The following is a 12347-nucleotide window of genomic DNA, read 5'->3' as shown; positions in this document are numbered from 1 at the left end:
CAGGTGTGCTCTCATCCCCTGCCCCAAACTTGCTGGTTCTTCTGAATCCAAATTGCTTCTTGGGGCAGATCAGATGATCCAGCATGAAACAAATGGGACCTGACAGGAGGTAGTGCATATATACCAACAGAAAAAGAACACATAAAAATTTACATGGGGTGCACTTATGAATGGAAATTACTTCAAGTTCCATTTCTGCAAAAAAAATGGATTCAAGCTCTTTTGGAATTATTTTCTTTAGCATGTGGAGAATGTACTGTGGAGAACAGTTCAGTGGTGACCCACTTGTTAATCACTGCCTGTGTGGAAGCAAGTGCAATGTAGCTCTTGGTTTTTCAAATGTAGACATCTCGTGCTACCATTATAATTTTTGCCATGACATCATGTGGCAATTACATCATTATTTGTGATATTTACCATTTTTCTTTAAATTGAACAACCTTCAAAACCTTAAATAGGTTTATTTAAAAGACATTTTGTATCATTCCTTTAAATACAAAACTGCTTATTACCCCTCAAGTTCACATTAAACCCGAACATGGGGAATGCTCATCTGTGTGAGTCCTCTCATGTGTCGCCAGTGGTATTCCTAGCGCACTTTGGGGAAAAAAGTAATAACATAAAAAGAGCTCAGATTTTGGAATGATCTACATTTGATTTGGTATCTTTGATCTCCCAGAAGGGGAGGTTAGAGACTTAGATTCTTTATTTGTAAAATGCATATCCCTGATTTACAGGAGAGACTAGTAAGTAAGAAGATGGACAGAACCCAATGACCAAAGGCTGGAGCTCAGAGGAGATGTTGCGTAGGTCAGTTTCTCTTTACATTTATTACTGGCCATTATTACTGGATCAATCATCTCTTTTGGTTATTACTTAAGGCATATTGTTATCGAGGTGCAATTTTTATACAGTAAAATGCATAACTTGTAAATGTATTGATCAGCATTTTTTTCATTGTTGGTTCTGGACTTGCTTGCTCTTTGAATTAGATGTCTAAATATCTAAACTGTGCTATCATTTTCTACACGTTTGATTTGAGGAGTATCACAACTTCCGTGCCTCGTTATTCATACATACTCAGGATGCTGAGTGCATCTGAGTTAAAAGTACTGTTTACAGTTGCGAAGTACTGCCCAGGCAATCTTGTTAGTGATGTTTTCCCTATCATTCTTATTATCATATAAGACTAGGATTCTCCCAATCCATGAGCATGGAATGTTCTTCCATCTTTTTGTGTCTTCTTCAATTTCTTTCATGAGTGTTCTGTAGTTCCTCCAGTACAGATCCTTTACCTCTTTGGTTAGGTTTATTCCCAGGTATCTTATGGTTCTTGGTGCTATAGTAAATGGAATCGATTCTCTAATTTCCCTTTCTATATTTTTATTGTTAGTGTATAAGAAAGCAACTGATTTCTATACATTGATTCTATGTCCTGCCACATTACTGAATTGCTGTATGAGTTCTAGGAGTTTGAAGGTAGAGTCTTTTGGGTTTTCCATATAAAGTATCATGTTGGGACACCTGGGTGGCTCAGTTGGTTAAGCAGCTGCCTTCGGCTCAGGTCATGATCCCAGCATCCTGGGATCGAGTCCCACATTGGGCTCCTTGCTTGGCGGGGAGCCTGCTTCTCCCTCTGCCTCTGCCTGCCATTCTGTCCGCCTGTGCTCGCTCTCTCTCCCTCTCTCTCTGACAAATTAAAAAAAAAAAATCTTAAAGTATCATGTTATCTGCGAAGAGAGAGAGTTTGACTTCTTAGCCGATATGAATACATTTTATTTCTTTTTATTGTCTGATTGCTGTTGCTAGGACTTCTAGTACTATGTTGAATAACAGTGGCGAGAGTGGACATCCTTGTCGTGTTCCTGATGTCAGTGGGAAGGTTGTCAGCTTTTCCCCATTGAGGATGATATGCATTGTGGGTTTTTCATAGATCAAAGGGAAGGCTGTCAGCTTTTCCCCATTGAGGATGATATTCGCTGTGGGTTTTTCATAGATAGATTTTATGAAGTTGAGGAATGTTCCCTCTATCCCTATACTTTGAGTCTTTTAAATCAGGGTCTTGAAGGGGCGGAGGGTGGGAGGTTGGGGGAACAAGGCAGTGGGTATTAGGGAGGGCACGTATTGCATGGAGCACTGGGTGTGGTGCAAAAACAATGAATACTGTTACACTGAAAAGAAATAAAAAAAAAATCAGGAATGGATGCTGTATCTTCTCAAATGCTTTTTCTGCATCAATTGAGAGGACAATGTGGTTATTCTCTCTTCTCTTATTGATTTGTTCTATTGCATTGATTGATTTGCGAATGTTGAACCACCCTTGCAATCCATGGATAAATCCTACCTGGTCATGGTGGATAATCTTTTTTAATGCACTGTTGGATCCTATTAGCTAGGATCTTGTTGAGAATATTGGCATCCATATTCATCAGGGATTTTGGTCTGAAATCTTCCTTTTTGGTGGGGTCTTTGCCTGGTTTGGGGATCAGGGTAATACTAGCATCATAAAAAGAGTTTGGAAGTTTTCTTTCTGTTTCTATTTTTTGAAACAGCTTCAGGAGAATAGGTATTAATTCTTCTTTGAATGTTTGGTAGAATTCTCCAGGGAATCCATCAGGTCTGGACTCTTTGTTTTTTGGGAGGATTTTTTTTTTTTTAAGATTTTATTTATTTATTTGTCAGAGAGAGAGAGAGTACACACAAGTAGGCAGAGAGGCAGGCAAAGAGAGAGGAGGAAGCAGGCTCCCTGCCAAGCAAGGAGCCCGATGCGGGACTCCATCCCAGGACCCCAGGATCATGACCTGAGCTGAAGGCAGCGGCTTAACCCACTGAGCCACCCAGGCGTCCCTTTTTGGGAGGATTTTGATCACTGCTTTAATCTCATCACTAGATAGTGGTCTATTCAGGTTGTCAATTTCTTCCTGATTCAGTCTTGGTAGTTTATAGGTTTCCAAGAATGTATCCATTTCATCTAGGTTGCTTAACTTATTGGCATATAACTGTTGATAATAATTTCCGGTGATTGTTTCTATTTCCTTGGCATTAGTTGTGATCTCTCCCTTTTCATTTATAAATTCATTAATTAGGGTCCTCTCTCTTTTCTTTTGGATTAGTTTGGCCAATGGTTTATCGGTCTTTTTGATTCTTTCAAAAATCAGCTGTTGGTTTTGTTGATGTGTTCTACTGTATCTCTAGTTTCTATCTCATTGATCTCTGATTTAATCTTGATTATTTCCCTTCTTGTGTGTGGGGTTGGCTTAATTTGCTGTTAATCTTCTAGTTCTTTAAGGTGTAAAGAGAGCTGGTGTATTCTGGATCTTTCAGTTTTTTTGAGGGAGGCTTGGATGGCTATGTACCCCAATCTTCATAGAAGCAATGGCCAGAGTCGCCAAACTGTGGGAAGAAAAAAGATGTCCTTCAACGGACGAATGGATAAAGAAGGTATGGTCCATCTATACAATGGAGTATTATGCCTCCATCAGAAAGGATGAACACCCAACTTTTGTATTGACATGGATGGGACTGGAAGAGATTATGCTGAGTGAAATAATTCAAGCAGAAAGAGTCAATTATCATATGGTTTCACTTACTTGTGGAGCATAAGGAATAACATGGAAGACATTGGGAGATGGAGAGGAGAAGTGAATTGGGGGAAATCAGAGGGAGAGACAAACCACGAGAGACTGTGGACTCTGAGAAAAAAACTAAGAGTTTTGGAGGGGAGGTGGATGGGGGGTTGGGTGAGCCAAGTGGTGGGTTTTAAGGAGGGCACGTATTGCATGGAGCACTGGTTGTGGTGCATAAACAACGGATTTTGGAACACTGGAAAAAAAAAAAGACTGGGTTTCTCTGACTTGGACAGATTTGTAATTTGTTATCCACACCTTACCCAGGACTGCAGCACAGCTTTGGTCCACGGGAACCACTTAGCAATCATCGACCTGCAATTCAAAATCAGCAGCTCACTGCAGGCAGGCTCAGAAGTGTAAAACCATCACCTGAGGCTTGTTGATTTGTGTTTCTGTCTCAAATTGTAAAAAATTAGCCATTAGCCAACTTTGGGGCATTTCCACAGCTGGGTTTTAAGTCATGATCAATAAAAAGTAGAAATCAGGAATTATGATCGAAGGAACCATGCTTAGATATCAGGCTGCCTACTACTAGCCAAAGCCATCCATCAACAAATTCATCATTTATTTACTATGTCCTTGGCCATTCTGGTGCTGGCCTGACAAAACCCTCCCTGGCCATACCAGGACTCACCTGCCTGTCTTCTCTGAGGCTTGCATTTGTGGGCTCTCTGTGCCGTTCTTCCCATCACCATCACTCTTCTTTGGTGACTCACGTCCTTCATGCTGGCAGTGGGCAACCCTGGGAAGGAAGGTGTCTTCCTTCCTTCCTTCCTTCCTTCCTTCCTTCCTTCCTTCCTTCTTCTTTTTTGTTGGGAGCATGCTTTGTTTCTGTAAGTTTGCTTTGTTGCCTCTAAAGGGCCACATACAAAAATGGTCGAGTCAGTGGAATCTTGAGGAAGACAACATTCCCACTTAACGTGAGAAAGAGCTTTCTTGAAGTCAGAAATGTCTAACAACGAGTTGGCTGCCCTGAGAAAATGAGGATGCTCCAAATAAGTATAGTCAAGCAAAAGATACACAATCATCTGACAGTGATGTGACATGGAAATAGAGATTGAAAAGTTCAGAAGGGCAGTTAGACTAGTTGAGCTCCAAGTATCATTATAAATAGATTCTATGATTCTATGCCTATCAAAGAAGTAACCCCAAACAGTTACCAGCACAAGAGATAAAAAGAGTTGGAGAAACAAGATCTATAAGCCTAAATAGTTAGTGAATAGGCTTTTGGTGAAAACAAGTATTGTCCAGTGGCATACTAACAGAGCACAGAGTTAACCTGGGTTGTGTTAGTTATTTACTTAAAACTCCGTCGGTATGGAGAGTGGGCCATTATGCTGCCATTACTGCTCAGGTTAAGCTACAACCCAAGTAGTCATTGGCTTAGCTGGTCTTTGAATCATGAAACTTGTATTCCAGGGGTAGCTTTTATAAATGCTTCTGTTATTCAAAACAGCAGAGGACTTGTGAAGACCACAAATCTTGATATCAGACCTACAAAGTTTGAATCCTGGCTCTGCTATTTACTAGTTGTAAGATCCCAGGAATTTAACTTTTATGCACTTCAGTGAAAGAGTCTGTAGAATGGGGATTAAAAAAGGGAAAGGGGGTTGTTAGTGACCACTTTATAGGCTGCTAAGAGGATTAGTGAGTTGGTATGTTTATAGTGTCTAGACTAGTATCTGTTGCAGAGTAGTGCTATATGAATGTTAAATTAAACATTTATGAGCATTCTGGGTGCCTGGGTGGCTCGGTCATTGGGCATCTGCTTTCGACTCAGTTCATGATCCCAGGGTCCTGGGACCGAGCCCTGCATTGAGCTCCCTGCTTGGTGGGAAGCCTACTTCTCCCTCTCCCACTCCTCCTACTTGTATTCCCTCTCTTGCTGTGTCTCTGTCAAATAAATAAATAAAATCTTTAAAAAAAAATTTATGAGTGCTCGATAATTCACTAAATGTCAGAAATGGGTTCTCAATGGTAAAATTAAACGTATTCTAACTGCATGGATTGGTTAACATAATTTAGGGACACTCTGCTCTTCTGCCCATGCAAGCACAGGATGCAAGTCCTAGCAAGGTGGGTAGGAATGACTCCAAGATCTAATCCTCAATTATCTTGCATCCATTAATTGAGTCTGAAGATTGTGGTTTTCTGAAAATAACTATAAGGGATGCAGAATCCTTCCTCTGAAATAGTATCATTTTCTCTTGGTTAAACATTGAATGTACAGTGGTAATTAGAACACAGAAAGCATAAAGAACTGGAATTCCTGAAACTTGCAAACAGAAGGCATAAACAGGTGTCTGCCTGCTTGCTAGTGAATATTTGTTTAATCAATGTATTTAGGTGACAGAATTTGGTCCAAGACTCACTTTCATTGTAACCCAGTGGAGAGGTATGGGGGAGAAGCTGGCTCTCCCCCATGTCACATTTTAGACTAGGATTACATGCAACAGTGATCTGTCCTCAGAATTGTGCCTGGCCAAATGGAATGGGTTCAGTTCATGACCAAAGGACAGCAGACAAGAGTACATCAAGGAGCAGTGGTTCGGTCTGATCCTCTGACTCCAGTAATTCAAAAGGATCTAGGGAGACACTAGCAGAGGGTGAAAGGTGACCCTCTGAGAATGAATGGAACCCAGTAGCCGCAGTGGTTCAGATGGGAAGGAAAGCAGGAGAGAGAATGTGATTCTGAGTGTATGAAGCTTAGGAATAAGAAGGGTGGATAGGGGGGTGATGTCAGAGTAGGGAGAGGTTAGAAGTGAAGGGAATTGTTTCTTTTGGGCTAGCTGTACATACTTTTCTCTCTGGTATGGCTCCTTCAACCCTTCACATAAATGTTCTTTGCACATCACCAGGGACCTCCTAGATCCCAGAGCCGGCAACCTTTATTTCAGTTTTTCCCTTTGTCTTCCTTTCTGAACATTTGACCTGTGCATTACCTTCCTTTTTGTAAGATGCCTTGCACAAAGCCAGAGAAGCCAGCCTTGGGAGGGTTGGGGCTGGAGTTCCAGATTTGGAAAAAGACTGTTGATGGCAAGGGCTTAGATCCCTGGGAAGATGCTGGAATGTAGATGCAGAGAACCACGATGGAACCTTGGAGAATGGTTCATTTAGAGGGCTTGGGGAGAAATGGACAGGGGCAGTGATCAGTAGACAGGAAGGGAATCAGGTCACTCAGTGAGAGAAGCCGATGGGCATTCTGGGTGCTCTGTTTGCGGGCTGCCCCGGGAGTTGCTAGGGCTGAGAGGTGTGTCTCGGTGTGCTTGCAGAGAGAAGGGGGAGGACAGTGACTAAAGCTGTGGGAAGCTGTGGGAGAACAGGAAACACATCAACTGCCTACCAATTTATTACCTCCATGGATGCATCCACCTAGAAAATATCGATGATTCACTGCAATAACGATTTTCCTTGTCTTCCTCTGTTTTCTTTTTTATCTTTTTCTGTAGTTCCTCTAGTCCCTGCTTCATAGATAAACTGAATCACAAAACGATGGAAACTGAGTATCTCTTCTTGACAAAGCAAATGTCCTGTTGCCATGGGACTTCTTGCAGTTTTCTATTATGAGAATTATTATAAAGATTTGTGTGCAAGAAGAGCAGATAAAAAGTCTCAATCAAAATGAATATGTAATCACATTTTTTTAAACACTATCTTCTAATGAGTGGGAAATGTTTGCATGTTAAGCATCTGGAATTAAAACTGCTTGGCTTAATCTACGCTGTGTTTCGTTCCGCAGACTCTGGACACTCCACACTGGTAACCTTCCTTCCACCTCTGAATCGAACATAAAGGACAATACTCTGGTAAATGGAGTTATTCGTCCATCCAGCAGGTGTTTTTACCAGAAGACTCTCGCGTGCTGCTGAGTGTCTTAGACTCTAGAGAGACTAGTGGTAAAAGGAACAAAAAAGGCCCCTCCCTTCATGGAACTTAAATTCTGGCTCTTCGGCCAAGGTCACATAGACAACAAGTTTTAATTTATCAGCTCTTTTCATTTGGTAAATTTTTTTTTTTTTTAAATCTGTCGGCCTCAGTTTTGTCAACTAAACTAGGAAGATTATATACTTTGAACACAAATAAAATTCAACGAATGTGTTTAAGTCAGGGGACAATGCATGCAAAAATGCTTTGAAAACTAGAAAGCAACATAAATAATTTAAGTCATACATTATTAGGGGGTGGACCACTTTGGAAGACCCTTGGCCTGTGACTTTTATGCTGTTCACCTTTGGAGGAGGGACAGTGTTATCTGACTGACAAACTCTTCTCTGTTTCTAGTGACTGCTGGGGATTCACTGGCATTGCCCACTGGAAAACCCACTTCCAGAAGCCTCACCCCTTGAAAACTTATTTGGCTTACTTGGTTTATACCCAGTATAGGGAGTCTTGAGTAAACTTTTAAACTCCTGAGTCTGCCCTATAGGATGTTTATAACAAGCTAAAATTCCTTTTTAACGTAAATCTTATTTTTTTAAATGGTTAACATTTTTTAAGGATTTTATTTATTTATTTGAGAGACCGAGTGAGCAGGAGAGAAAGAGTACAGGAGTTTGGCAGAGGCAGAGGGAGAAGCAGACTCCCTGTTGAGCACAGAGTCCAATGTGGGACTTCATCTTAGGACCCTGGGATCATGATCAGAGCCGAAGGCAGACATTTAACTGACTGAGCAACCTAGGCGCCCCTACATTTATTTATTTATTAAAAAGTTTCTGTCATCATCATGTTTAACCCTTTTCATTATGACAAAATGATGGGAACTTTTCCACTATGCTGCTCTGCAAAGCTAATCAGATCCTGGTTGTTTTATTGGAATGTGTGTGCTTAGTTGAGGTTCTCAAGATCTATAGAGCAATACAAGGGAAATCATCATTTCATTGTCCACTTATGTGTTGGGTTGATATTGGACCTGTTTCAGGCAGAATGATCACTTTGGGGCTGTAAGTTCTGGGAAAACAATTACATAATGCCTTCTAGTATTTGTGAATAATATCCATGTAAGATCTAATGAATATTTTGGTTTCCATAGTGAAATTAAGTCCAAAAAAGGATAAGGTGAAGCCTGAGTAGGATGTGTAGAAGGTAGTGTAATATTGTAGTCACAGGTCCAGTGTTAAAACCAGCATCAACATTCGTATCATCAACCCACATCTTCTTGAGGGAAGGAAATAATGGAAAACACTTAAATGTTTAAGACTTTTTAAAGTGATTTTAGTATGAGGTGCCTGTGGCCTGATGACTTACTGTAATTTTAAAAAATTTTGTAATATTAAAATTTTAAAAAAATTATAAAGTTAAAAAAATTCAAGTAGAAAGTAGAAAAGGAAAGCCATTTAAAGTTCCCCCACCTTGAGATAACTACCATAACATTTCATAACCTTAAATTTTACTTAAATATATGACACATGCTGGGTTTTTTGGACATGACATCTTAAACCTTTTTTTATGTCCTCTCTCCCCCTTGTCATTTTTAACTGCCATGTGGCATCTCTCCATATCTTCCTTAGTGCATATCATCATATAGAAACCCACATTACAGGGCACTTTTCAAAGTTATTGTTTTATGAAATCGGAATTCATTATATATGCATCTCTCCATATTGCTTCTGTAAGTCAATAATAAGTTGTGGAAATTCCCTCAAGTTACGTGGTATAGATAGGGCTCACTCTTTTAAAAGGCTACCTACTATTTCATAAACCACAGTCCCTTCATTCATTTTCCCACTCATGATTCACCCTTTTGTTTTTGGGTTTCACCCCTATCAAGAGGGCTGCCATTCATTTTCTTTTTTCCTTGTACGTATGTCTTTATTTGATGCTTTTCTGTCTGCAGTCAGATTCCCAGAGGTGAGATGGATTGTACCACGAAGACTTGGGAATGGAGAGGTAATTCAGCAAAATGCAATGTGCTCTCTGGAATGGGGTATGAGTTATACAACAAAAGACAAAAATGGTCAGGCAGACTTTAGAAGGTATCTTTCATGCTGTGAACATTGCATGTGCTCTAAAAATGCATATTGATTAATGGAAAGAATGAGTGAAGCGGTAATTGCACAACCCTTTCTCTTCTTTATAGTTTTAAGTCCATTTCAGTGAAGCGATAAAAACAGGCTGTGCTGGTTCTTCTGTGATATAAACCTTGCTCCAGTTACCCGTCGAATTTAGTGATCTGGGGATGACTGGCCCATTAGTTTCTTGCCATTTCTTGTTGCATTTTATATACTTTAATACTAATTTAAAAAAATACTAATTTTTCTTGCTGATAACCTGTCTTGGATGTCCAAGTCCTCCCAGACATCGCGTCTTCAGCCATTTGTAATCTCTCTCTGACTTCTATGCAGGACACCTAGCACACAATTTTACTGCTGCCATGAGAAATGTATTTTCCCAAAGGTTCCTTTCCTTTTACTTCTATTCTATTTTGTTCCAGTTCTGACTGTAAATTCTCCAGACAGCTGCCAGAAATCTGCAGGGCAGAAACCTCTAGTTGTCTATGGCCACCGTCCATATTTTTCCTTCAAATATTTGCATTTTTATATCAATATGTAAATCTGCCTTCCTGGGGGCAGATCATACACCCAATCCAGATTTGAATTAATGACTAGGGATGTATTGTGCATAAAATGAAAAGCATTCTAGTTTGATGGGATGAAACAGTTGGAATGGAGTGGAATGAAACATGTAGATTCTTACAACTGAGAAAGTCAAGGCTCATTATTTTATTTACTTGCTAATTTCTAATGGCCCCTTAGTGTGCTAACTGGAAAACTTGAACAAGTTAATCATCTATGGATTATTGGACACAAAGAGCAGCCGAATTTTATTTTGAAAAATGCATCAAAATTTGTCCATATGTCCATAATGTTTTAAAGCTTTCATGAATGACATATTTTTGGCCTGCAATCAAATTTGGTAAATTTGTCAGTGCATTCTGCATTTGGAGCAGCAGTCTACAAATGTTGCAGTGTAACAATTTTTATACTTTTCTTGAGGTGTTTTTAGCTTTTTATTTCTTATTTTATTCAATTTCTTTTGTGGTTCAGGAAAAGATGAGACCATTCCCTCCATAAAACGTAAGAGGAAGAGGCTCCTCCCATGTTCTGTCTTCAATGAACCCTCAAATGCCCCTCAGAGAGTCCCTAAGTCATGGATCTCTTAATGAAAACTGGGACTGGAACTTCTTGGGGACATGAAAGAAGTAGGTGTAAATGGGAAAACTGGTGAGACTTCCTTTTTTTTTCTTATTAACATATAATGTATTATTTGTTTCAAGATTGCTCCTTTTAAATGTTAGAGAGACATAAGGAGATGAAAAAGAAAACAATTAAGGAGAAGAGAACACTACAATAATGAGGACTACTACCTACTTGGTGCTTAATACTTGACAGCAATTTATATGCCTATTTTATTTATTTGTATAATACCTTTACAAAGTTGCTACAGTATTAACATTTCCATGAGGAAATGATGGTTTTGGCCCATAAAGTAAATCTCCCAGGTTACTCCATTGGCAAGTGACCACGGTGGACAGGAACCCAGATCTCTCTGACCCGAAAGCCCATTATATCGCCATCAGCCTCTCTGGAGAAGATCTCCTCAGGGCCTCTCTCAGGTTGTTTTGTACCTGATGATCTTGGGGAGACTATTGCAGCAGAGAGAAGCCCTCTGCTTATTTGGCCCCTCATCTGCCCTGGCCTTCTGGCCTCCTCATTTCAGGTATCCAGATACCTGACAGGACTATCTGCCCAGTGGGGACTCATTGGGCTCTGGCTGCTTCTTATGCTGCTTCCTATCCTTGCCAAGCCCTTGCTGGCCTCAACTTTGCTCCAGTATCCCCCAGACTTTGCTCAAGTGTCATGTCCCTTGCAAAATCTTCATCTCAAAGACTCACTTGAACATGGGGTTCCCTAAAGCTTGTGCTGGCCTGCTTGTGAGGAGAGAAAGCCGCTGGGGAGAGACTAATGTAGGAGACCCCATTCTAGCAGTAGCTTGTACCCATGTCTCAGAATCCCTAGCAGCCTTGCTTCATGTACACCGAGGAGGACTTATCATCCTCTGGGCATGTGTTAAGAACACAGGCATGGTCTCCAGTTTCAGAACTGAATATTTATCTTCTTGATAGGAAGAGAGATCTAATCTAATGTAGATATGGAAGATAAATATACAACTTGATGATGCCTGACACTTACATTGTCAGTTATTTATTTGAAAGTACTTTAGCATAAATAGTGTGACGTGCATGTGGGTACACATTTATTCTACATTTCTGTGAAGAGTTAACATTAGGAATACCCTCGTTAGGCCTCCAGTGGGCTAGGAGTTTTTAGTTAACATTTAAAGACCTAAGTTAAGAATCCACATTCCAGAAATGGCTACAGTGGGTGCTTCAGATATTTTTAGTGGATCTCTACTAAAGTGTTCCTTAAATAGTGCAAGGATTGGGGAGAGTACCTTTTCACTGGAGAAACAGAAAATGTGCGATTGGGTCGACCCATACAGACACTTCTGGCCTTGCATGATCAAAGTACAAAATCCAGCAAGTTCTATAGCCCACTACTCATCAAAGTGTTCTCCAGGTTCAGAGTTCCCCTACTTAACTTAGGACTTTGACACTTAATCCTGCTAAAGCATTACATGAGCCCATCATCAAAACAGCCTTGTATCAATCATGAGAACACTCTTGCACGTAACTCATGGGATCACTTCCGGATAGAGAGC

This window comes from Lutra lutra, chromosome 2, assembly GCF_902655055.1.
Source record: "Lutra lutra chromosome 2, mLutLut1.2, whole genome shotgun sequence".
Taxonomy (NCBI): domain Eukaryota; kingdom Metazoa; phylum Chordata; class Mammalia; order Carnivora; family Mustelidae; genus Lutra; species Lutra lutra.
Note: the sequence above shows the minus strand (reverse complement) of the source record.